At 42.3% G+C, this 4844-nt stretch overlaps 1 pseudogene; it reads left to right on the top strand.

Moving 5' to 3' along the window:
- The first annotated feature begins 1303 nt into the window (after positions 1-1303).
- On the top strand, positions 1304-1735 carry LOC143546556 (dof zinc finger protein DOF1.5 pseudogene; annotated as a pseudogene).
- Positions 1736-4844: the final 3109 nt, after the last annotated feature.

The following is a 4844-nucleotide window of genomic DNA, read 5'->3' as shown; positions in this document are numbered from 1 at the left end:
ACTTTTTTACTTTCCATAGTATCTTGTCTTCTCTTAATACGGACTAAATAAGTGTCTAAAGTGTACACAAAACCACCCAAATGCTTTTAGTTTACTTTCATTCGCTTTTTTGCTTTCATTTTCCACCCCCCACCCCCATCCACCCCACCCCCCTCTCTCTCTCTATATATATATACACACACTAGTTTTTATTCCCCGTATTACGCGGGAGTCGTTTTACATTTTTTGTTTCTAATATTATGAATTTATTTTTTTTGTATTTTAGTTTATCTATTTTAAAAAGTTAATAATATACTTGAACCTATTTTGATTTATATATGTTGGGTTGTGTTTATTTGAAATAAAACATTGAACGAGTTATTTACTTAATTTTGGTATTTGTTCGTTTATGTTAGTTTGTTATAAGTTGAATATTATTTTGGAAAACTTTTCATCTAAGTTCAACTTAAAAGAAAAAATAAATCGTTAATGTAACTAAATCCATATTGGGAAATTAAATTAGGGTTTGATGATAAAAGCGTTTCACAAATAAATGAGATGTTATAACTCGTTTAAAAGTTATTCGGGTTTGGTGATTCATGTAACCCGCTTAATTTTACAATAACTTGTTTTTTAATTATAAATAATAAAAAAATCTTGTATTAATTTTTAGCATATCCAAACCCCATTTTATAAGATTTGCATATCAAATCTTTGGTGAGATTAATTTTTAATATAATAAAATGTTATAACACGTTTAAGGTTATTTAGGTTTGGTTTGACTCATACCCACAAATTCGGATCAAATGTATGAGAGGTCGTCATTTAAAAATAAATAAATCTGGTGGCTTGAGAGAGATGGAGGGCGACCAAAAAGCATTTAGAGGTTTCGTTTATACATGTTTAAGATATTTACATATAGACACACAGACTAAAACTTTCATCTGTTGATAAAATGAACTATACCGTCAAATTCCAAACATTGCATATCTTTACTATGAATAGTAAATATTATGAAATCAAAATTTTTTAAAAATAACAGAGATTTTACTTAACCTACAATCCACCTATAAAGTGTCAAAAGTTTAACAAACCAGCCAAGTTCTTTGATCTAGTTAATTTCATTCACTTTTTCCTTTCATATCTCCATCTCTCTGTCACTCTCTTTATATATACAAATATATGCAACAGACTGCCAATTTACAACCAAATAGAACAACTTTCTTTCCCCTTATAACAGCAAACAACGGAGTTTCCTAAATATTGTGACCCCTGTCCCCTTCCTTAATTAATATTATTCATCAAGTATTCTCTAAATCATTTTATGGCAGATGTTCATGAAGGACATGATTCAACATGTATCAAGTTATTCGGAAAGATGATTAACGTGCAAGTGATGCACGAACTGAAACAAGATCCAGTAAACAAATCGGAGGTCGATGAAGATGATGACAATAATAATAATAATGACCAAACCCTAGTCAACAAGAGGCCCGACAAGATCATGCCATGTCCTAGGTGCAATAGCATGGAGACCAAGTTTTGTTACTTCAACAACTACAACGTTAATCAGCCTCGACACTTTTGCAGAGGTTGTCAAAGATACTGGACAGCTGGTGGTGCACTTCGCAACGTGCCGGTGGGAGCCGGTCGTAGAAAGGTTAAGCCGCCGTTAGGGTTTGATGGGTGGCAGATGGCGGCTTATCAACATGTTTGTCCGGTGAAGAGGCGGAGGAGCTCCACCGGTGACTTTTGAAAATATATGAGAATCTATGTAATAGAATAGTAATTGTTAATGCACTGGGACCAGTGTTAATTATTAATGAAGTCATTATTACATAATAAATATGTGGTGTGAATGAGTATACTTTACATGGATGGATACAAGACAAGACATGGTCTTTTTGTACTTTACTTATGTGGAAAGTCTATGTCAAATCCAGCTGGTTGGCCTAATTTTTCGCTGATTACAAGAAAACGATAACATAGACCTGCGAACATGTATAATATAAAATGATGGATAATCATGCAAATTGCAGGGAGGGTACGGCTGAAGAAACACTAAGTGACCCCGGGCAGATTTTGGATAATCTGGGGGCTAGGTAATGTTTCCCACGAAGGTTAGGTCCAGCAGAGTAAGTTGTACTTTAGGGAACCTGCAAAACAGACACCGTAAGCTCGTCACTGAGAAGGGGGGGGTTCCTCCTTGTGACCACCCTCCGGCGTGAGAATCAGTCTATATTGCTCTTTGAATATAAAAGTATATGAATACTATTAGAGCAATTATCAAGTAAGTTATACGAGATAGTAGATTGATCTTACCATTCCAAGATATTGGAGTATTTATAGCCGAAGGTAGGTTTTCTAGAAGGTACCGCCGGCTGAATAGTATTCCTGTTCAACCAACAGTGGATTACGCACAGGCCATACTGGTTGGTGGGTAGGTTACAGCCAATAGTAATAAAGTCGGCTGCACTATTCCACCAACTGTAGACTATGCACGTCCCACTGACTGTGGATTGTACGCAGGCCATGCTGGTTGGTGAATAGGTTACGGCCAACAGTAATACTATTCCACCAACTGTAGGCTGCGCCTGCTCCACAATGAGGGTTGGTGAGTAGGCAGCGGCTAATAGTGACAAACAGTACTAGAGGGTGCCCCTCCTCGCACTGTTGTCGGTGAGCTGTCACCCTGTAATTGGCTCATGGGCTGTTCTGGTCAGATCGTCTGTCCTATCCATACCTTGGCAGGTATGGTACAGAAGATCTTTCAGAATCAGACTGGCTCATTTGGGCGGGATTGTTCCCGCCTTGCTCATGCCTTCACGTGACTGCTGAAGTAGTTAGTGTCTTGTGCGTGTAGCCCTGCTGTCTGCGGGTAGCCTTCCCTGATGGCTTGTATCCGCAGCTGCGGGAACAGGCGGGGTACTTCACCATTGGGAGGCTTTCCCTGCGTGTACAGCTTGCGTACTGCGCGTAAGATTCTATGAGCATGGTGGGTCCTGCGGGAGCAGATGGCCTTTGCGCAGACGTCCATGTTCAAGGTGAGTCTTGCGGGACCAACTGGTCTCTGCTGGGACCTACCTCTTCAAGTCCCCCCAGTCCAATGTTCTTCTCATGCGTGTTTAATAAAGTGAGGTGAACTTTTGGACTTAAGCAAAGGGTTTTGAAAAGGGTTTTGTAAGGTTTTCCATGGGAAGTCCTTGTCACTTGCAGAAATGCCCGAGTTTCCTGCTTGGTCTCTGGGTATGATGCGGGTAGGTCTGTAACCTCCTCGCAAGTCAGGAGCATTGAGTCCCAGTTGTATGTATTTTCCATGAGGTTTTGGTAGTTTTGAACATAGTGATCAATTATGTTAAGACCACCAATTCCATCTTGGAGCTTCAAACAACGTAGTTCTCGACGTTCCCGCTATGCGGGGATGTTATTTCCGTTTCCGCAAGCATTGCCCAGAAGATCCTTCTTGGTTTCAATTCCCAGCGGAGCGCTAGGTATGTGAAGGGTTTTGCCTTAACACTGTACCTGCGCTCGTCTTACGGTTACTTTACTTCCAAGGTATTCCTGGCGTCAATTCCCTGCGGGTGCTTGGTATGTGAAGGGTTTTGCCTTTACACTGTACCCGCACCCGTCTTATAGTTACTTGGTTGCCGAGGTACTTGGCTTCAATTCCCTGCAGGTGCTAGGTATGTGAAGGGTTCTGCCTTAACACTGTACCCGCAGCCGTCTTACGGTTACTTGTTTGCCAAGGGGTAAGGGGTATTTTCCCGCTTACTTTTTAATATTTTCGAATTTTGAATTTTGAAATTCGAAGAGTTGGTGAAAAGATAAGAACAGTCCAAACCTCTGAAACGTCGTGCGACAGTTTCTTCTGACTGTGTCAGGACGTGCAGGAAGTTATGGTGACGTGACAGAACATGGTCATTCCAGTCGCTTTTTCAGGCGCGTGGCCGCGAAATTACTGGCACACGTCCTTTCAACAGCTGTTGCCAGCCTGCTTTTTGCCACGTGTCATAGTTTCATTGCACCTTTGATTTCTCTCTCCTCCGCATTAAATTCACCGCATTAATTGCGATTACTATATAAAGGGGGAGAGAGTTATTTGTAATTCACACTTTCACCTTTCTTCTTCTTCTTAGTGATTTCCGGCAAATACTCCCCTTTTCAGGCAAGCATTTTCCCGAAATCACTTTCTTCTTTCCACCATGTCTTCTCATGATACTGATGATCAGAAGACTGCTGGCGAGTGCCAGTGTTCTCTTCCTGTCGATCTGTACCAGTATATCGTCAGGAAGTTCATGCTCGAGTCTCTCGAGCCTGAGTTTCCTGAACCCCACCATACTGTGTACGATGCCCCTAGTGGCAAGATCGGGGTTTATGCTGCATTCTTTGTCTACGGAAACCTTAGGTTTCCGTTGACAAAGTTTGTGTACCGTGTCCTGGAGAGGCACGGTGTGCACCTGACAGAGGTGCACCCCATGGCCATTGCCAAGGTCCGGCACTTTGAGTGGGTGTGCCGGATATTGGGCCTTGAGCCCTTTGTTGACCGTCTGATGACCTTCTACACTTGGAGGTGCATCCAGGGGTGGTACACTCTTACAACCCGTATCAAGGGTTTAAAGATTTGTACCACCGAGCGGAGTCTTCGCTCATGGAGAAGAGAGTTCTTCTTCATATCCGCTCGCGCCGTCCCCATCGCCATGAAGTTTAAGAATGGCCAGGCGCTTCCGAACCTTCCCGCCCTCAACTACGAGGAGGCGGAATGGTTTTCGAAGATATCCCGGGTCCAGTCCCCGGTTTTCCGTTTTCCGGAGTCGGCGATGGTGATGCTGGGGATGAGCCGGGTGTGGAAGGCGGCGAATGCTGAT

This window comes from Bidens hawaiensis, unplaced genomic scaffold, assembly GCF_021521415.1.
Source record: "Bidens hawaiensis isolate Kalapana, Puna unplaced genomic scaffold, B.hawaiensis_p1.1 tig00014403_1, whole genome shotgun sequence".
In the NCBI taxonomy this organism is placed as follows: domain Eukaryota; kingdom Viridiplantae; phylum Streptophyta; class Magnoliopsida; order Asterales; family Asteraceae; genus Bidens; species Bidens hawaiensis.
The sequence above is the reverse complement of the archived record's forward strand: the minus strand, read 5'-3'. Positions and strand labels throughout refer to the sequence as shown.